General features: G+C 41.0%; 1 long non-coding RNA gene across 1 annotated transcript; it reads left to right on the forward strand.

The window, feature by feature from the left end:
- Positions 1 to 260: 260 nt before the first annotated feature.
- Positions 261 to 1,352, forward strand: LOC124301998 (uncharacterized). The gene is made up of 3 exons (XR_006907607.1): positions 261 to 393; positions 480 to 759; positions 861 to 1,352. It is a non-coding gene; the product is annotated as an uncharacterized LOC124301998 (long non-coding RNA).
- Positions 1,353 to 22,451: the final 21,099 nt, after the last annotated feature.

The raw sequence follows: 22,451 nt of genomic DNA on the forward strand, positions 1-22,451 counted from the left end.
TTTCGCTTCCAATTTACTGCAGTCCAGACACTTTTTCTTATTCTTCGTCTCTAATTATATCTGTGGTACTCTGGATAATCCGACTTTTGCCTTGATCTCTTCAGAGTTTTGTCGGTTCTATGGTTTCGGGAAACGATTTTGGAACCACTTTTGGAACCATTACGTTACACCTAGTTCACAAACCTACCGTAGATTCGTCATTGAACGAGCTTATTTTATCGTAGTGGACTGCTGATCTGGCGCGTGCCAATTAGCGCTGAAGGAATACTGGGTCAATAATCTCTTCATCCCAATTGTTTATCATAATCTTTATTTAACATGCATATGTATATATTTCTATATTTATACTTAAATCTTTCCCCAAAACACGAGCCACGAAAGCCACGAAACAAGGTAACTAGCTATCCTCTGTCAAAACTTATGTTTGTATTAAGAAAAAATGTTGTAAACTTGAAGGGATTGTTCAATTTGTGTTCCAGAAAATTGGATATAACGGAGCGTATCGAGGAGCCGGACGGCACGACACTCATTTCTCTCGAGGCTTGGAGTTTTAAATTTCTATCGCACACACAGGGTCGACTCCTTCTCGGTTCCGGTTCTTAGCGGGTTTGCTTCTATCGCTCGGTTCCGGTTCCGGTTTTCGGACGGGATATTTCGACGCGTGAGCTTCGGGAAGTACGAGTCTTCTTTGAAACGTTGCTGTGTAACCTGGAATTAGAAGGACGAGGGCTTTATGCGGAATAGCATGAACTTTGCTGCGTAAGTTCCTCTGTGAAGTAACGATAATTCGATTGTAAAATGAAAGTACGAATGACAATTGTATTTTTGAACGTTGTCGATATTAAAACTTGTTATTACAGCGGAACGAAGCAGGATCTCGAGTTCTACCTTCACCTGGAAGCCTCGGCTAGGGCTGCAGACGACGAATTGATCTAGATCCAGATATGCTAGATATTTTTTTTTACCTACCTTACGAACATAGCATGAATCCTTTGCTAAATTAAATATCTTCCTGCATATTCATCCCGCTTTTGATGATATATCGTATAATGTATGAATTTCACCTTTTTAACGGCCACTGTATTAACTTCAAATACATAGTCTTAGATCAACCGAAGGTGTTACGATTATTATTTTGTAGTTTTAGAATAAGAGTTACTCTTATTTAAAAATAGTTTAGAAACTTGTAAGATTGTAATTGTACGTGAGCACTTGATATGATTTCTAAAGTGAATGTGTTATACGTAATACGATGTGTCGTACTAATCGATGATAGCACTATACATACCTTTACACGGAATTGCTGTAACATAGTGTAACTTTTTGATATTTTAAAGGATTCCTTGAGCAGCCTGGACTTTTGATTTTTATAAAATAATTTTTAAAAAACTCCACGACAGTTTATTTAGCTATGTGTTATTCTTGTGTCCACATGCTTCTCGGTAAATCGAGGAACTATGGAAAAACACGAAGAGTAGGTGAGGACTAACAATGAACCTCAACCGTAAGCGCGAGTAACGTGTACTATGGAAGTTAGAAAATATTGCAGCATCTCTACTCTCGTCAAATTTCTCATCAATTGCAGAACAAGGACTTAAGTATGAATAGAAACTGACATCAGACCAAATATTTGGTTTCCCTCTTCGAGGTTTTCGCAAATCACAGAGAAAGCAATGACCGTAATAACTGATTGGCTTTGAATTGGTTCAATGATATACTAAGCCAGCATTACCGATAGCATATTGCGGTAGAAAATGTTATGTAAATTTGGTAACGAAAAATGCACAAAGCTATCTACAGATGGGGGGGGGGGGGGGGGGGGGTATAAAGGCAGAACACGCAGACGCGAGAAAAATTCATGTTCAACTTTTCTTCGATACGCACGCAATTGGGGCCACGTGATTTCACTGGGGATGAAATCGTACTGACTGATAGTATGGCTTAAAAAATAGTAATAATTTCGAATGTTCTCCCGCCTGGAAACTTGCGGATAAAATAGTTACGAGAATAGTTCTACGGGTGGCACCACCTCCTGCACCAAACGGTAGCGCCACACTGGCAAAAGTCGAAGAACTGACAATCAGAGGAAAGTTACCGCGGTGTGATCTGTGGGATGTGCAGCTTTAGGCGCCCTGCCGCATTGATTAAATTACCCGTAGGTACGTTATACTGTATAAATTTCTCGACGAATTTCAAATATATAGGTATAAATTTTCGCAAATCGGAGTACAGTATGAAAACAACGGTACAAATGACGCAAAACGCTAATAGTTGTTAAATATTTGATTTAGAGCGTCTAATAACGCTGGTATTATTTGACTCGACGAAATAGTCCGTTGCGTTAGAAACGAAAGTTGTTGTCCGGAACGAGCCAAATTTGAGGAACGCTAGCACGCAACTTCCATACTTGTCGAAAGGCTAACGTTCGTTTTACTGGTTAAGGTACATAAAATGCAATTGGTTATAGACAAGAACATAGCAATGAGTTAATGGACAGTGGCTTGTTTTCGATGACTCGGATGATAGCGAAAAGTAATTTGCATAAATTTACGGCCAAGCAATCGATGTTTGCTTATTTTCATCTTTTTACATTTTTATCCCTTCAGTGAATGGGCTCGTATAGATTGCGGCCCTGAACAAAATTTTTAGGCGTCAAAAACTTTTAACTTGTATGAGTCTGCATACTTCAACTCTTTGAAAAATGAAGCTTTATATGCATTTTTCTTCACTTTTGATTATTCAAATTTGTCATGATTTTGAGAAATGATGCATTTTCTTTGGAAATGAATCTATTGAGAAAATCCTATGACATTTTGTGGGAATTTGCAAGTGGATTATGGCAGAAAAATCCGTCTGCTATGCTACAAATATAAAGTGAGAAGCCTTGCGCGCAACGAATTTTCACCTTTTAATACTTTATTGAAATTGCACTCTGTGCATCACCCTGATATATTTAAATAAGGATTTAATAGGGCAAATTTATTCTAAAGATGTAAAAAATTCATTTCCCCTCAGTTGTTAACCCTACGACTTTCCACGTATCTATTTTGCATTCTTTGAGAGTCCGATTACTCAAAATAAGGCTCCGTATACCGATTCTAGAAGGTTAGATTTTAGGCTCCTAAAATCGTACGATCGTGACACTTAGGTATTTCAGTTTTTTAGAAAAATAATTGCTGGTTTGCAAAAACACTATAATAGATTTATCCATACCCTATTTCATTAAAAATTTGCAAGGAACAATTTTTACGCTCCATATAAAGTCGATGAGAATAATGGAAGAAATAGAATGTTACAAACAAAAATCGACTCATTTTCTACAGAATTTCTCTTCTATTAGTTCTACTATGTTTTTAACGCCTTGACTAAAGTCTTCGTGTTCCAATGACACTAACAAAATTCATTTGGATCAATTCTTGGAGGAAAAATTTTCTGCTTTAATATCGCTCGTAAAGATTGGGTGACCCTTTAGGTTATCAAGGTAGTTATTTAGGTGATTTAACAATACAATGAAATTATTTCTTTCCTGCACTATATGGACGTAATTTTGCGAGAGAAGTCGATTGCCCGCAGTTTAGAGTCGCTGGCAGCAACGGATCGAAAGTAACATTCGAAATACGGGTAATCTATATTGGTATTTGAGAGAGGTAATTAACAATTTCAGTTTATACAATACGTCTTATTTCTAGTACACATATTAGGGTGTATGTGTATTGTAGATTAACAAATTCTTAAATAGTGTGGGAATGAGTGACCAACTGAATTGTGGAAAATTGATTAATCATAAGACAGGAATTCTAAATTTTATATGAAGGAAATGTAGTGCAACATACAACACTTAGGGCAAAATATGAAGAATATTATGAAATAGACTTATGATTGTAGTCTTTAAGCGTAGTTCAAGTTTCGGCCAGGATACGGGTGCAACGCACCTCTGTAGGACACAATATGTATGACATTTTATTCGTAATATTTTATGTAACCTGAAGTCCATTGAATATAAATATAAATGTGTAGATATTTCCAATTTATTTCTTCAGCTGCAGTCAACTTCTTCGACTACGATCTTGTAGATGCCTGTTTTTGTATATTTGGAGCCCAGTTGGTATGGAAAGTGTCGTTTGAATAAATTCTTGAACGGAATAATTCTTGTGTGGTTCCGAGAATCGCTGGGAAAGCATGGTTTTAAATGTTTTCATTCAGAGCACATCAAATTTGGATTAACCCTACAATGAGTTCTTGAAGCGTCCATATGACCGTGATTTATAACAGAAGTCTGAGCTAACTGCGAGACGAAAATGCAAAATAGGATGAATGTACGAATTATTTCTTCGGATTTTTCGAATGCTGTATGAACGATATCTCAATAACCTTCGGTGGCTTCTTCAGGGTCCAATAAGTCTAATTAATAACGTTGGAATCGGATCTATCGAATGATAATTGTTGCACTGAAAGAAACCCGAATGTCAGGTTGACCCTTGCGAATTTTTTAAAGTAATTTCGACGATTTCGGGAGGTGCCAGAATATATTCTTTGTGACACTATTATGACGTAATTTTTTAATTTTTTGCTAAAGATTTCGCGATTTTGAGTAGTGCTGGAATAAATTCTCTCTGGCACTATTCCGAGGTAACTTTGCGAGAGAAATCGATTAGGCGTAGTCCCAATACGCTGCGACCAACGCATCAAAAGTTACACCCAAAAACCAGAACCTGTATTTTCGACATTTTTCAGCAGGTCCTGTTTCCTTCGTAACTTCTTTCCTGTTGATTCCACGCCCTTTCTGCTGCGTTGTCCGAGTTCCTGGGGGTCCAATTGGTCAGGAAAGAGTCAGTTAAGTCGAATCTGAGACCAAAGATTGCCGGTCGAAAAATGGAGAAAAAGTAAGGCTACCTCCTCCTGATTGCAGTGTTCAATATCTTGCGCACGGGGCAGCCCGCATACTTATCCGTATTATTCTCGCTTCAGGCACCTGCAGCTTCCACCTCCACGTTGCGAAATCCAGGTGAACTTGTGCTGCCCCTTCCGCATTCTGAGGCTTTTCGTCACTCCCTGACGGTCAGAGGCGCTCGACACTGGAACTCTCTACCTACTGAACTCAGGTCTGTCTCGACGCTTGCTGTTTTTAAACGCGATCTATATCAGCATCTCTTCCGGACAGAAGAGACCCGCTCTTGATGGCGACTCGTCATCTAGTCTTCTCCACTTCCTGTTTCCCACGTTTCATTGTTGCTGCTTTCTCAGCATAAAGCTGTTTTCTTTTCATTTCTTCTTTTTTCGCTTTTTTTCTGACATTGTCTTCGCCGTCTTTCTCTGTTATATTCTCCGTTCTAATTTTTTATCCCTAGATCTTAAATAGTAATATAGAATTAGGCTAAGGTTTGAGAATTAAAACTTTGTTTATTTATAGTTTTGCAATAATGTTTTCCAATATTGTCATGGAAAAGGTGAAATAAACCATCAAACCATAAAACCCCTTTCCATTTTTAGCGAAAAATTTTCGCGATTTTGAAAAGTGTTGGAATAAATTGTTTCATGCACTATTCCGACGTATTTTGCGAAAGAAATCGATTGGGCGCAGACCTAATACGCTGCGACCAACGCATCGAAAGTTACAGCCAGAAAACGAAAACCTGAATTTTCGACATTTTGTATTTTTGGCGAAAATTTTCGCGATTTTCAAAAGTGCTGGAATACATTAATTGTGGCACTATTCCGACGTAATTTTGCGAGAGAAATCGATTGGGCGCAGTCCCAATACGCTGCGATCAACGCATCGTAAGTGACAGCCGAAAAACGGAAACCTGAATTTTCGACAATTTTCAGCAGGTGCTTTTTTCCTCGTATCTTCTCTCCCGTTGATCCCACGCTCCTTTTGCTGCGTTTTCTGAGTTCCTTGGGGTCCAATTGGTCGGGAAAGAGTCATACGGATCAATTCTGAGACGAAAAATTTTTTGGTCAAAAAAAAAGGAAGGTTAACCCCTTTGTATTTTTGGCGAAAATTTTCGCGATTTTCAAAAGTGCTGAAATACATTAATTGTGGCACTATTCCGACGTAATTTTTCGAGAGAAATCGATTGGGCGCAGTCCCAATACGCTGCGATCAACGCAGCGAAAGTTACAGCCAAAAAACGAAAACCTGAATTTTCGACATTTTTCAGCAGGTGCTTTTTTCCTCGTATCTTCTCTCCCGTTGATCCAACGCTCCTTTTGCTGCGTTTTCTGAGTTCCTTGGGGTCCGATTGGTCGGGAAAGAGTCATACGAAGCAATTCTGAGACGAAAACTTTTTTGGTCAAAAAAAAAGGAAGGTTAACCCCTTCGTATTTTTGGCGAAAATTTTCGCGATTTTCAAAAGTGCGGGAATACATTAATTGTGGCACTATTCCGACGTAATTTTGCGAGAGAAATCGATTGGGCGCAGTCCCAATACGCTGCGATCAACGCAGCGAAAGTTACAGCCAGAAAACGAAAACCTGAATTTTCGACATTTTTCAGCAGGTGCTTTTTTCCTCGTATCTCCTCTCCCGTTGATCCCACGATCCTTTTGCTGCGTTTTCTGAGTTCCTTGGGGTCCAATTGGTCGGGAAAGAGTCATACGGATCAATTCTGAGACGCAAAATTTTTTGGTCAAAAAAAAGGAAGGTTAACCCCTTTGTATTTTTGGCGAAAATTTTCGCGATTTTCAAAAGTGCTGGAATACATTAATTGTGGCACTATTCCGACGTAATTTTGCGAGAGAAATCGATTGGGCGCAGTACCAATACGCTGCGATCAACGCAGCGAAAGTTACAGCCAGAAAACGAAAACCTGAATTTTCGACATTTTTCAGCAGGTGCTTTTTTCCTCGTATCGTCTCTCCTGTTGATCCCACACTACTTTTGCTGCGTTTTCTGAAATCCTTGGGGTCCAATTCATCGGGAAAGAGTCGTACGAAACAATTCTAAGACGAAAAATTTTTTGGTCAAAAAAAAAGGAAGGTTAACCCCTTTGTATTTTTGACGTAAATTTTCGCGATTTTCAAAAGTGCTGGAATAAATTAATTATGGCACTATTCCGACGTAATTTTGCGAGAGAAATCGATTGGGCGCAGTCCCAATACGCTGCGATCAACGCAGCGAAAGTTACAGCCAGAAAACGAAAACCTGAATTTTCGACATTTTTCAGCAGGTGCTTTTTTCCTCGTATCTTCTCTCCCGTTGATCGCACGCTCCTTTTGCTGCGTTTTCTGAGTTCCTTGGGGTCCAATTGGTCGGGAGAGGGTCGTACGAATCAATTCTGAGACGATAAATTTTTTGGTCAAAAGAAAAGGAAGGTTAACCCCTTTGTATTTTTGGCGAAAATTTTCCCGATTTTCAAAAGTGCTGGAATAAATTAATTGTGGCACTATTCCGACGTAATTTTGCGGGAGAAATCGATTGGGCGCAGTCCCAATACGCTGCGATCAACGCAGCGAAAGTTACAGCCAGAAAACGAAAACCTGAATTTTCGACATTTTTCAGCAGGTGCTTTTTTCCTCGTATCGTCTCTCCTGTTGATCCCACACTACTTTTGCCGCGTTTTCTGAAATCCTTGGGGTCCGATTGGTCTGGAAAGAGTCATACGGATCAATTCTGAGACGCAAAATTTTTTGGTCAAAAAACAGGAAGGTTAACCCCTTTGTATTTTTGGCGAAAATTTTCGCGATTTTCAAAAGTGCTGGAATACATTAATTGTGGCACTATTCCGACGTAATTTTGCGAGAGAAATCGATTGGGCGCAGTCCCAATGCGCTGCGATCAAGGCAGCAAAAGTTACAGCCAAAAAACGAAAACCCGAATTTTCGACATTTTTCAGCAGGTGCTTTTTTCCTCGTATCTTCTCTCCCGTTGATCCCACGCTTCTTTTGCTGCGTTTTCTGAGTTCCTTGGGGTCCAATTGGTCTGGAAAGAGTCATACGGATCAATTCTGAGACGCAAAATTTTTTGGTCAAAAAAAAGGAAGGTTAACCCCTTTGTATTTTTGGCGAAAATTTTCGCGATTTTCAAAAGTGCTGGAATACATTAATTGTGGCACTATTCCGACGTAATTTTGCGAGAGAAATCGATTGGGCGCAGTCCCAATACGCTGCGATCAACGCAGCGAAAGTTACAGCCAGAAAACGAAAACCTGAATTTTTGACATTTTTCAGCAGGTGCTTTTTTCCTCGTATCTTCTCTCCCGTTGATCCCACGCTCCTTTTGCTGCGTTTTCTGAGTTCCTTGGGGTCCAATTGGTCGGGAAAGAGTCATACGGATCAATTCTGAGACGCAAAATTTTTTGGTCAAAAACAAGAAAGGTTAACCCCTTTGTATTTTTGGCGAAAATTTTCGCGATTTTCAAAAGTGCTGGAATACATTAATAGTGGCACTATTCCGACGTAATTTTGCGAGTGAAATCGATTGGGCGCAGTCCCAATGCGCTGCGATCAAGGCAGCTAAAGTTACAGCCAAAAAACGAAAACCCGAATTTTCGACATTTTTCAGCAGGTGCTTTTTTCCTCGTATCTTCTCTCCCGTTGATCCAACGCTCCTTTTGCCGCGTTTTCTGAGTTCCTTGGGGTCCGATTGGTCGGGAAAGAGTCATACGAAGCAATTCTGAGACGAAAACTTTTTTGGTCAAAAAAAAAGGAAGGTTAACCCCTTTGTATTTTTGGCGAAAATTTTCGCGATTTTCAAAAGTGCTGGAATACATTAATTGTGGCACTATTCCGACGTAATTTTGCGAGAGAAATCGATTGGGCGCAGTCCCAATACGCTGCGATCAACGCAGCGAAAGTTACAGCCAAAAAACGAAAACCTGTATTCTCGACATTTTTCAGCAGGTGCTTTTTTCCTCGTATCTTCTCTCCCGTTGATCCCACGCTCCTTTTGCTGCGTTTTCTAAGTTTCTTGGGGTCCGATTGGTCGGGAAAGAGTCATGGGAAGCAATTCTGAGACGAAAACTTTTTTGGTCAAAAAAAAAGGAAGGTTAACCCCTTTGTATTTTTGGCGAAAATTTTCGCGATTCTCAAAAGTGCTGGAATACATTAATTGTGGCACTATTCCGACGTAATTTTGCGAGAGAAATCGATTGGGCGCAGTCCCAATACGCTGCGATCAACGCAGCGAAAGTTACAGCCAGAAAACGAAAACCTGAATTTTCGACATTTTTCAGCAGGTGCTTTTTTCCTCGTATCTTCTCTCCCGTTGATCCCACGCTCCTTTTGCTGCGTTTTCTGAGTTCCTTGGGGTCCAATTGGTCGGGAAAGAGTCATACGGATCAATTCTGAGACGCAAAATTTTTTGGTCAAAAACAAGAAAGGTTAACCCCTTTGTATTTTGGGCGAAAATTTTCGCGATTTTCAAAAGTGCTGGAATACATTAATTGTGGCACTAGTCCGACGTAATTTTGCGAGAGAAATCGATTGGGCGCAGTCCCAATGCGCTGCGATCAAGGCAGCAAAAGTTACAGCCAAAAAACGAAAACCCGAATTTTCGACATTTTCCAGCAGGTGCTTTTTTCCTCGTATCTTCTCTCCCGTTGATCCAACGCTCCTTTTGCTGCGTTTTCTGAGTTCCTTGGGGTCCGATTGGTCGGGAAAGAGTCATACGAAGCAATTCTGAGACGAAAAATTTTTTGGTCAAAAAAAAAGGAAGGTTAACCCCTTTGTATTTTGGGCGAAAATTTTCGTGATTTTCAAAAGTGCTGGAATACATTAACTGTGGCACTATTCCGACGTAATTTTGCGAGAGAAATCGATTGGGCGCAGTCCCAATACGCTGCGATTAACGCAGCGAAAGTTACAGCCAGAAAACGAAAACCTGAATTTTCGACATTTTTCAGCAGGTGCTTTTTTCCTCGTATCGTCTCTCCTGTTGATCCCACGCTACTTTTGCTGCGTTTTCTGAAATCCTTGGGGTCCAATTGATCGGGAAAGAGTCGTACGAAACAATTCTAAGACGAAAAATTTTTTGGTCAAAAAAAAAGGAAGGTTAACCCCTTTGTATTTTTGGCGAAAATTTTCGCGATTTTCAAAAGTGCTGGAATACATTAATCGTGGCACTATTCCGACGTAATTTTGCGAGTGAAATCGATTGGGCGCAGTCCCAATACGCTGCGATTAACGCAGCGAAAGTTACAGCCAGAAAACGAAAACCTGAATTTTCGACATTTTTCAGCAGGTGCTTTTTTCCTCGTATCTCCTCTCCCGTTGATCCCACGCTCCTTTTGCTGCGTTTTCTGAGTTCCTTGGGGTCCGATTGGTCGGGAAAGAGTCATACGAAGCAATTCTGAGACGAAAAATTTTTTGGTCAAAAAAAAAGGAAGGTTAACCCCTTTGTATTTTGGGCGAAAATTTTCGTGATTTTTAAAAGTGCTGGAATAAATTAATTGTGGCAATATTCCGACGTAATTTTGCGGGAGAAATCGATTGGGCGCAGTCCCAATGCGCTGCGATCAAGGCAGCAAAAGTTACAGCCAAAAAACGAAAACCCGAATTTTCGACATTTTCCAGCAGGTGCTTTTTTCCTCGTATCTTCTCTCCCGTTGATCCAACGCTCCTTTTGCTGCGTTTTCTGAGTTCCTTGGGGTCCGATTGGTCGGGAAAGAGTCATACGAAGCAATTCTGAGACGAAAAATTTTTTGGTCAAAAAAAAAGGAAGGTTAACCCCTTTGTATTTTGGGCGAAAATTTTCGCGATTTTCAAAAGTGCTGGGATACATTAATTGTGGCACTATTCCGACGTAATTTTGCGAGAGAAATCGATTGGGCGCAGTACCAATACGCTGCGATCAACGCAGCGAAAGTTACAGCCAGAAAACGAAAACCTGAATTTTCGACATTTTTCAGCAGGTGCTTTTTTCCTCGTATCGTCTCTCCTGTTGATCCCACACTACTTTTGCTGCGTTTTCTGAAATCCTTGGGGTCCAATTGATCGGGAAAGAGTCGTACGAAACAATTCTAAGACGAAAAATTTTTTGGTCAAAAAAAAAGGAAGGTTAACCCCTTTGTATTTTTGGCGAAAATTTTCGCGATTTTCAAAAGTGCTGGAATACATTAATTGTGGCACTATTCCGACGTAATTTTGCGAGAGAAATCGATTGGGCGCAGTCCCAATACGCTGCGATCAACGCAGCGAAAGTTACAGCCAGAAAACGAAAACCTGAATTTTCGACATTTTTCAGCAGGTGCTTTTTTCCTCGTATCGTCTCTCCTGTTGATCCCACGCTACTTTTGCTGCGTTTTCTGAAATCCTTGGGGTCCAATTGATCGGGAAAGAGTCGTACGAAACAATTCTAAGACGAAAAATTTTTTGGTCAAAAAAAAAGGAAGGTTAACCCCTTTGTATTTTTGGCGAAAATTTTCGCGATTTTCAAAAGTGCTGGAATACATTAATCGTGGCACTATTCCGACGTAATTTTGCGAGTGAAATCGATTGGGCGCAGTCCCAATACGCTGCGATTAACGCAGCGAAAGTTACAGCCAGAAAACGAAAACCTGAATTTTCGACATTTTTCAGCAGGTGCTTTTTTCCTCGTATCTCCTCTCCCGTTGATCCCACGCTCCTTTTGCTGCGTTTTCTGAGTTCCTTGGGGTCCGATTGGTCGGGAAAGAGTCATACGAAGCAATTCTGAGACGAAAAATTTTTTGGTCAAAAAAAAAGGAAGGTTAACCCCTTTGTATTTTGGGCGAAAATTTTCGTGATTTTTAAAAGTGCTGGAATACACTAATTGTGGCACTATTCCGACGTAATTTTGCGAGAGAAATCGATTGGGCCTAGTCCCAATACGCTGCGATCAACGCAGCGAAAGTTACAGCCAGAAAACGAAAACCTGAATTTTCGACATTTTTCAGCAGGTGCTTTTTTCCTCGTATCGTCTCTCCTGTTGATCCCACGCTACTTTTGCTGCGTTTTCTGAAATCCTTGGGGTCCAATTGATCGGGAAAGAGTCGTACGAAACAATTCTAAGACGAAAAATTTTTTGGTCAAAAAAAAAGGAAGGTTAACCCCTTTGTATTTTTGGCGAAAATTTTCGCGATTTTCAAAAGTGCTGAAATAAATTAATTGTGGCAATATTCCGACGTAATTTTGCGGGAGAAATCGATTGGGCGCAGTCCCAATGCGCTGCGATCAAGGCAGCTAAAGTTACAGCCAAAAAACGAAAACCCGAATTTTCGACATTTTTCAGCAGGTGCTTTTTTCCTCGTATCTTCTCTCCCGTTGATCCAACGCTCCTTTTGCCGCGTTTTCTGAGTTCCTTGGGGTCCGATTGGTCGGGAAAGAGTCATACGAAGCAATTCTGAGACGCAAAATTTTTTGGTCAAAAAAAAGGAAGGTTAACCCCTTTGTATTTTTGGCGAAAATTTTCGCGATTTTCAAAAGTGCTGGAATACATTAATTGTGGCACTATTCCGACGTAATTTTGCGAGAGAAATCGATTGGGCGCAGTACCAATACGCTGCGATCAACGCAGCGAAAGTTACAGCCAGAAAACGAAAACCTGAATTTTCGACATTTTTCAGCAGGTGCTTTTTTCCTCGTATCGTCTCTCCTGTTGATCCCACACTACTTTTGCTGCGTTTTCTGAAATCCTTGGGGTCCAATTGATCGGGAAAGAGTCGTACGAAACAATTCTAAGACGAAAAATTTTTTGGTCAAAAAAAAAGGAAGGTTAACCCCTTTGTATTTTTGGCGAAAATTTTCGCGATTTTCAAAAGTGCTGGAATACATTAATTGTGGCACTATTCCGACGTAATTTTGCGAGAGAAATCGATTGGGCGCAGTCCCAATACGCTGCGATCAACGCAGCGAAAGTTACAGCCAGAAAACGAAAACCTGAATTTTCGACATTTTTCAGCAGGTGCTTTTTTCCTCGTATCGTCTCTCCTGTTGATCCCACGCTACTTTTGCTGCGTTTTCTGAAATCCTTGGGGTCCAATTGATCGGGAAAGAGTCGTACGAAACAATTCTAAGACGAAAAATTTTTTGGTCAAAAAAAAAGGAAGGTTAACCCCTTTGTATTTTTGGCGAAAATTTTCGCGATTTTCAAAAGTGCTGGAATACATTAATCGTGGCACTATTCCGACGTAATTTTGCGAGTGAAATCGATTGGGCGCAGTCCCAATACGCTGCGATTAACGCAGCGAAAGTTACAGCCAGAAAACGAAAACCTGAATTTTCGACATTTTTCAGCAGGTGCTTTTTTCCTCGTATCTCCTCTCCCGTTGATCCCACGCTCCTTTTGCTGCGTTTTCTGAGTTCCTTGGGGTCCGATTGGTCGGGAAAGAGTCATACGAAGCAATTCTGAGACGAAAAATTTTTTGGTCAAAAAAAAAGGAAGGTTAACCCCTTTGTATTTTGGGCGAAAATTTTCGTGATTTTTAAAAGTGCTGGAATACACTAATTGTGGCACTATTCCGACGTAATTTTGCGAGAGAAATCGATTGGGCCTAGTCCCAATACGCTGCGATCAACGCAGCGAAAGTTACAGCCAGAAAACGAAAACCTGAATTTTCGACATTTTTCAGCAGGTGCTTTTTTCCTCGTATCGTCTCTCCTGTTGATCCCACGCTACTTTTGCTGCGTTTTCTGAAATCCTTGGGGTCCAATTGATCGGGAAAGAGTCGTACGAAACAATTCTAAGACGAAAAATTTTTTGGTCAAAAAAAAAGGAAGGTTAACCCCTTTGTATTTTTGGCGAAAATTTTCGCGATTTTCAAAAGTGCTGAAATAAATTAATTGTGGCAATATTCCGACGTAATTTTGCGGGAGAAATCGATTGGGCGCAGTCCCAATGCGCTGCGATCAAGGCAGCTAAAGTTACAGCCAAAAAACGAAAACCCGAATTTTCGACATTTTTCAGCAGGTGCTTTTTTCCTCGTATCTTCTCTCCCGTTGATCCAACGCTCCTTTTGCCGCGTTTTCTGAGTTCCTTGGGGTCCGATTGGTCGGGAAAGAGTCATACGAAGCAATTCTGAGACGCAAAATTTTTTGGTCAAAAAAAAGGAAGGTTAACCCCTTTGTATTTTTGGCGAAAATTTTCGCGATTTTCAAAAGTGCTGGAATACATTAATTGTGGCACTATTCCGACGTAATTTTGCGAGAGAAATCGATTGGGCGCAGTCCCAATACGCTGCGATCATCGCAGCGAAAGTTACAGCCAGAAAACGAAAACCTGAATTTTTGACATTTTTCAGCAGGTGCTTTTTTCCTCGTATCTTCTCTCCCGTTGATCCCACGCTCCTTTTGCTGCGTTTTCTGAGTTCCTTGGGGTCCAATTGGTCGGGAAAGAGTCATACGGATCAATTCTGAGACGCAAAATTTTTTGGTCAAAAACAAGAAAGGTTAACCCCTTTGTATTTTTGGCGAAAATTTTCGCGATTTTCAAAAGTGCTGGAATACATTAATAGTGGCACTATTCCGACGTAATTTTGCGAGTGAAATCGATTGGGCGCAGTCCCAATGCGCTGCGATCAAGGCAGCTAAAGTTACAGCCAAAAAACGAAAACCCGAATTTTCGACATTTTTCAGCAGGTGCTTTTTTCCTCGTATCTTCTCTCCCGTTGATCCAACGCTCCTTTTGCCGCGTTTTCTGAGTTCCTTGGGGTCCGATTGGTCGGGAAAGAGTCATACGAAGCAATTCTGAGACGAAAACTTTTTTGGTCAAAAAAAAAGGAAGGTTAACCCCTTTGTATTTTTGGCGAAAATTTTCGCGATTTTCAAAAGTGCTGGAATACATTAATTGTGGCACTATTCCGACGTAATTTTGCGAGAGAAATCGATTGGGCGCAGTCCCAATACGCTGCGATCAACGCAGCGAAAGTTACAGCCAAAAAACGAAAACCTGTATTCTCGACATTTTTCAGCAGGTGCTTTTTTCCTCGTATCTTCTCTCCCGTTGATCCCACGCTCCTTTTGCTGCGTTTTCTGAGTTTCTTGGGGTCCGATTGGTCGGGAAAGAGTCATGGGAAGCAATTCTGAGACGAAAACTTTTTTGGTCAAAAAAAAAGGAAGGTTAACCCCTTTGTATTTTTGGCGAAAATTTTCGCGATTCTCAAAAGTGCTGGAATACATTAATTGTGGCACTATTCCGACGTAATTTTGCGAGAGAAATCGATTGGGCGCAGTCCCAATACGCTGCGATCAACGCAGCGAAAGTTACAGCCAGAAAACGAAAACCTGAATTTTCGACATTTTTCAGCAGGTGCTTTTTTCCTCGTATCTTCTCTCCCGTTGATCCCACGCTCCTTTTGCTGCGTTTTCTGAGTTCCTTGGGGTCCAATTGGTCGGGAAAGAGTCATACGGATCAATTCTGAGACGCAAAATTTTTTGGTCAAAAACAAGAAAGGTTAACCCCTTTGTATTTTGGGCGAAAATTTTCGCGATTTTCAAAAGTGCTGGAATACATTAATTGTGGCACTAGTCCGACGTAATTTTGCGAGAGAAATCGATTGGGCGCAGTCCCAATGCGCTGCGATCAAGGCAGCAAAAGTTACAGCCAAAAAACGAAAACCCGAATTTTCGACATTTTCCAGCAGGTGCTTTTTTCCTCGTATCTTCTCTCCCGTTGATCCAACGCTCCTTTTGCTGCGTTTTCTGAGTTCCTTGGGGTCCGATTGGTCGGGAAAGAGTCATACGAAGCAATTCTGAGACGAAAAATTTTTTGGTCAAAAAAAAAGGAAGGTTAACCCCTTTGTATTTTGGGCGAAAATTTTCGTGATTTTCAAAAGTGCTGGAATACATGAACTGTGGCACTATTCCGACGTAATTTTGCGAGAGAAATCGATTGGGCGCAGTCCCAATACGCTGCGATTAACGCAGCGAAAGTTACAGCCAGAAAACGAAAACCTGAATTTTCGACATTTTTCAGCAGGTGCTTTTTTCCTCGTATCGTCTCTCCTGTTGATCCCACGCTACTTTTGCTGCGTTTTCTGAAATCCTTGGGGTCCAATTGATCGGGAAAGAGTCGTACGAAACAATTCTAAGACGAAAAATTTTTTGGTCAAAAAAAAAGGAAGGTTAACCCCTTTGTATTTTTGGCGAAAATTTTCGCGATTTTCAAAAGTGCTGGAATACATTAATCGTGGCACTATTCCGACGTAATTTTGCGAGTGAAATCGATTGGGCGCAGTCCCAATACGCTGCGATTAACGCAGCGAAAGTTACAGCCAGAAAACGAAAACCTGAATTTTCGACATTTTTCAGCAGGTGCTTTTTTCCTCGTATCTCCTCTCCCGTTGATCCCACGCTCCTTTTGCTGCGTTTTCTGAGTTCCTTGGGGTCCGATTGGTCGGGAAAGAGTCATACGAAGCAATTCTGAGACGAAAAATTTTTTGGTCAAAAAAAAAGGAAGGTTAACCCCTTTGTATTTTGGGCGAAAATTTTCGTGATTTTTAAAAGTGCTGGAATACATTAATTGTGGCACTATTCCGACGTAATTTTGCGAGAGAAATCGATTGGGCCTAGTCCCAATACGCTGCGATCAACGCAGCGAAAGTTACAGCCAGAAAACGAAAACCTGAATTTTCGACATTTTTCAGCAGGTGCTTTTTTCCTCGTATCGTCTCTCCTGTTGATCCCACGCTACTTTTGCTGCGTTTTCTGAAATCCTTGGGGTCCAATTGATCGGGAAAGAGTCGTACGAAACAATTCTAAGACGAAAAATTTTTTGGTCAAAAAAAAAGGAAGGTTAACCCCTTTGTATTTTTGGCGAAAATTTTCGCGATTTTCAAAAGTGCTGAAATAAATTAATTGTGGCAATATTCCGACGTAATTTTGCGGGAGAAATCGATTGGGCGCAGTCCCAATGCGCTGCGATCAAGGCAGCAAAAGTTACAGCCAAAAAACGAAAACCCGAATTTTCGACATTTTCCAGCAGGTGCTTTTTTCCTCGTATCTTCTCTCCCGTTGATCCAACGCTCCTTTTGCTGCGTTTTCTGAGTTCCTTGGGGTCCGATTGGTCGGGAAAGAGTCATACGAAGCAATTCTGAGACGAAAAATTTTTTGGTCAAAAAAAAAGGAAGGTTAACCCCTTTGTATTTTGGGCGAAAATTTTCGCGATTTTCAAAAGTGCTGGGATACATTAATTGTGGCACTATTCCGACGTAATTTTGCGAGAGAAATCGATTGGGCGCAGTACCAATACGCTGCGATCAACGCAGCGAAAGTTACAGCCAGAAAACGAAAACCTGAATTTTCGACATTTTTCAGCAGGTGCTTTTTTCCTCGTATCGTCTCTCCTGTTGATCCCACACTACTTTTGCTGCGTTTTCTGAAATCCTTGGGGTCCAATTGATCGGGAAAGAGTCGTACGAAACAATTCTAAGACGAAAAATTTTTTGGTCAAAAAAAAAGGAAGGTTAACCCCTTTGTATTTTTGGCGAAAATTTTCGCGATTTTCAAAAGTGCTGGAATACATTAATCGTGGCACTATTCCGACGTAATTTTGCGAGTGAAATCGATTGGGCGCAGTCCCAATACGCTGCGATTAACGCAGCGAAAGTTACAGCCAGAAAACGAAAACCTGAATTTTCGACATTTTTCAGCAGGTGCTTTTTTCCTCGTATCTCCTCTCCCGTTGATCCCACGCTCCTTTTGCTGCGTTTTCTGAGTTCCTTGGGGTCCGATTGGTCGGGAAAGAGTCATACGAAGCAATTCTGAGACGAAAAATTTTTTGGTCAAAAAAAAAGGAAGGTTAACCCCTTTGTATTTTGGGCGAAAATTTTCGTGATTTTTAAAAGTGCTGGAATACACTAATTGTGGCACTATTCCGACGTAATTTTGCGAGAGAAATCGATTGGGCCTAGTCCCAATACGCTGCGATCAACGCAGCGAAAGTTACAGCCAGAAAACGAAAACCTGAATTTTCGACATTTTTCAGCAGGTGCTTTTTTCCTCGTATCGTCTCTCCTGTTGATCCCACGCTACTTTTGCTGCGTTTTCTGAAATCCTTGGGGTCCAATTGATCGGGAAAGAGTCGTACGAAACAATTCTAAGACGAAAAATTTTTTGGTCAAAAAAAAAGGAAGGTTAACCCCTTTGTATTTTTGGCGAAAATTTTCGCGATTTTCAAAAGTGCTGAAATAAATTAATTGTGGCAATATTCCGACGTAATTTTGCGGGAGAAATCGATTGGGCGCAGTCCCAATGCGCTGCGATCAAGGCAGCAAAAGTTACAGCCAAAAAACGAAAACCCGAATTTTCGACATTTTCCAGCAGGTGCTTTTTTCCTCGTATCTTCTCTCCCGTTGATCCCACGCTTCTTTTGCTGCGTTTTCTGAGTTCCTTGGGGTCCAATTGGTCTGGAAAGAGTCATACGGATCAATTCTGAGACGCAAAATTTTTTGGTCAAAAAAAAGGAAGGTTAACCCCTTTGTATTTTTGGCGAAAATTTTCGCGATTTTCAAAAGTGCTGGAATACATTAATAGTGGCACTATTCCGACGTAATTTTGCGAGTGAAATCGATTGGGCGCAGTCCCAATGCGCTGCGATCAAGGCAGCTAAAGTTACAGCCAAAAAACGAAAACCCGAATTTTCGACATTTTTCAGCAGGTGCTTTTTTCCTCGTATCTTCTCTCCCGTTGATCCAACGCTCCTTTTGCCGCGTTTTCTGAGTTTCTTGGGGTCCGATTGGTCGGGAAAGAGTCATACGAAGCAATTCTGAGACGAAAACTTTTTTGGTCAAAAAAAAGGAAGGTTAACCCCTTTGTATTTTTGGCGAAAATTTCCGCGATTTTCAAAAGTGCTGAAATAAATTAATTGTGGCAATATTCCGACGTAATTTTGCGAGAGAAATCGATTGGGCGCAGTCCCAATACGCTGCGATCAACGCATCGAAAGTTACAGCCAAAAAACGAAAACCTGAATTTTCGACATTTTTCAGCAGGTGCTTTTTTCCTCGTATCTTCTCTCCCGTTGATCCCACGCTTCTTTTGCTGCGTTTTCTGAGTTCCTTGGGGTCCAATTGGTCTGGAAAGAGTCATACGGATCAATTCTGAGACGCAAAATTTTTTGGTCAAAAAAAAGGAAGGTTAACCCCTTTGTATTTTTGGCGAAAATTTTCGCGATTTTCAAAAGTGCTGGAATACATTAATTGTGGCACTATTCCGACGTAATTTTGCGAGATAAATCGATTGGGCGCAGTCCCAATACGCTGCGATCAACGCAGCGAAAGTTACAGCCAGAAAACGAAAACCTGAATTTTTGACATTTTTCAGCAGGTGCTTTTTTCCTCGTATCTTCTCTCCCGTTGATCCCACGCTCCTTTTGCTGCGTTTTCTGAGTTCCTTGGGGTCCAATTGGTCGGGAAAGAGTCATACGGATCAATTCTGAGACGCAAAATTTTTTGGTCAAAAACAAGAAAGGTTAACCCCTTTGTATTTTTGGCGAAAATTTTCGCGATTTTCAAAAGTGCTGGAATACATTAATAGTGGCACTATTCCGACGTAATTTTGCGAGTGAAATCGATTGGGCGCAGTCCCAATGCGCTGCGATCAAGGCAGCTAAAGTTACAGCCAAAAAACGAAAACCCGAATTTTCGACATTTTTCAGCAGGTGCTTTTTTCCTCGTATCTTCTCTCCCGTTGATCCAACGCTCCTTTTGCCGCGTTTTCTGAGTTTCTTGGGGTCCGATTGGTCGGGAAAGAGTCATACGAAGCAATTCTGAGACGAAAACTTTTTTGGTCAAAAAAAAGGAAGGTTAACCCCTTTGTATTTTTGGCGAAAATTTCCGCGATTTTCAAAAGTGCTGAAATAAATTAATTGTGGCAATATTCCGACGTAATTTTGCGAGAGAAATCGATTGGGCGCAGTCCCAATACGCTGCGATCAACGCATCGAAAGTTACAGCCAAAAAACGAAAACCTGAATTTTCGACATTTTTCAGCAGGTGCTTTTTTCCTCGTATCTTCTCTCCCGTTGATCCCACGCTTCTTTTGCTGCGTTTTCTGAGTTCCTTGGGGTCCAATTGGTCTGGAAAGAGTCATACGGATCAATTCTGAGACGCAAAATTTTTTGGTCAAAAAACAGGAAGGTTAACCCCTTTGTATTTTTGGCGAAAATTTTCGCGATTTTCAAAAGTGCTGGACTACATTAATTGTGGCACTATTCCGACGTAATTTTGCGGGAGAAATCGATTGGGCGCAGTCCCAATGCGCTGCGATCAAGGCAGCAAAAGTTACAGCCAAAAAACGAAAACCCGAATTTTCGACATTTTTCAGCAGGTGCTTTTTTCCTCGTATCTTCTCTCCCGTTGATCCCACGCTTCTTTTGCTGCGTTTTCTGAGTTCCTTGGGGTCCAATTGGTCTGGAAAGAGTCATACGGATCAATTCTGAGACGCAAAATTTTTTGGTCAAAAAAAAGGAAGGTTAACCCCTTTGTATTTTTGGCGAAAATTTTCGCGATTTTCAAAAGTGCTGGAATACATTAATTGTGGCACTATTCCGACGTAATTTTGCGAGATAAATCGATTGGGCGCAGTCCCAATACGCTGCGATCAACGCAGCGAAAGTTACAGCCAGAAAACGAAAACCTGAATTTTTGACATTTTTCAGCAGGTGCTTTTTTCCTCGTATCTTCTCTCCCGTTGATCCCACGCTCCTTTTGCTGCGTTTTCTGAGTTCCTTGGGGTCCAATTGGTCGGGAAAGAGTCATACGGATCAATTCTGAGACGCAAAATTTTTTGGTCAAAAACAAGAAAGGTTAACCCCTTTGTATTTTTGGCGAAAATTTTCGCGATTTTCAAAAGTGCTGGAATACATTAATAGTGGCACTATTCCGACGTAATTTTGCGAGTGAAATCGATTGGGCGCAGTCCCAATGCGCTGCGATCAAGGCAGCTAAAGTTACAGCCAAAAAACGAAAACCCGAATTTTCGACATTTTTCAGCAGGTGCTTTTTTCCTCGTATCTTCTCTCCCGTTGATCCAACGCTCCTTTTGCCGCGTTTTCTGAGTTTCTTGGGGTCCGATTGGTCGGGAAAGAGTCATACGAAGCAATTCTGAGACGAAAACTTTTTTGGTCAAAAAAAAGGAAGGTTAACCCCTTTGTATTTTTGGCGAAAATTTCCGCGATTTTCAAAAGTGCTGAAATAAATTAATTGTGGCAATATTCCGACGTAATTTTGCGAGAGAAATCGATTGGGCGCAGTCCCAATACGCTGCGATCAACGCAGCGAAAGTTACAGCCAAAAAACGAAAACCTGTATTTTCGACATTTTTCAGCAGGTGCTTTTTTCCTCGTATCTTCTCTCCCGTTGATCCCACGCTCCTTTTGCTGCGTTTCCTGAGTTTCTTGGGGTCCGATTGGTCGGGAAAGAGTCATACGAATCAATTCTGAGACGAAAAATTTTTTGGTAAAAAAAAAAGGAAGGTTAACCCCTTTGCATTTTAGGCGAAAATTTTCGCGTTTTTGAAATGTGCCGGAATAAATTTTTCCATGCGCTAATACCACGTAATTTTCCGAGAGAAATCGATCGGGCGCAGTCCCAATACGCTGCGACCAACGCCTCAAAAGTTACAGCCAAAAAACGAGAACCAGTATTTTCGACATTTTTCTTCCTCAACTTCTTTCCTGTTGATTCCACGCTCTTTCTGCTGCGTTTTCCGAGTTCCTGGGGGTCCAATCTGTCAGGAAAGGGTCATTGAAATCGAATGAGACCAAAATATCTTCGGTCAAACAAAGGTGAGGTTCACCCCTTTGGTCCTCGGGTGGAAAGGTATGCGATTCTGAAAAGTGCTGGACTTACTCCCACATCACAGTATGTCGTCTGAATACTGCGAAGAGAATTGATTGCATCTCGTCTATCTTATTGCGAGCAGCGGATCAAAAGCCACCGTTTAAACACATGCATTCGGTTTCAGTTTTTGAAAGTGGTGGGGAAGCGAAATCAGAAAGCCATAGTCACAAACTTACAGCTCAAGTTTATTCAATATGCCTTAACTCTATTACAAGTGTGGAGCTATCAGTGTATCGCAGTTTACAAAAATCTTAGATAGTGTACAACATTCACTTTAAATCAATCGCAGAATATCGTATAAATATCACATATGAAACTAACTATCACACGAAGAAAATGAAGTGCAGTATACATCATACTAAGCAGAATACGATACATTTTATTCACTGCAGTTGTTACTGTAAAAGTTCCGGTCCGCGAACGGCTGCAATAACAGTATACTATATGAATCACATTGTGTTGTTAATATTTTATGTAACCTGGATTGAAATAGATATACATACACATCGATATTACCGCATTCAGCATTTCCCCAACTGTTGTTTCTGCGGTCTTGCAGATGCCTTTACTCCAATCATCGATGTCCAATTCGTCCAGAAAGGGTCGTATGAATCGATTCTGAAACACAACATTTAAAGCTCTCAAAATTGCTAAAAATCGAGGCTCCGGCTTTCTTTCGGTGAAATTAAGCTCATTTTAAATATTATTAGAATAGATT

Source organism: Neodiprion virginianus, chromosome 4 (assembly GCF_021901495.1).
Source record: "Neodiprion virginianus isolate iyNeoVirg1 chromosome 4, iyNeoVirg1.1, whole genome shotgun sequence".
NCBI classification, from domain to species: Eukaryota; Metazoa; Arthropoda; class Insecta; order Hymenoptera; family Diprionidae; genus Neodiprion; species Neodiprion virginianus.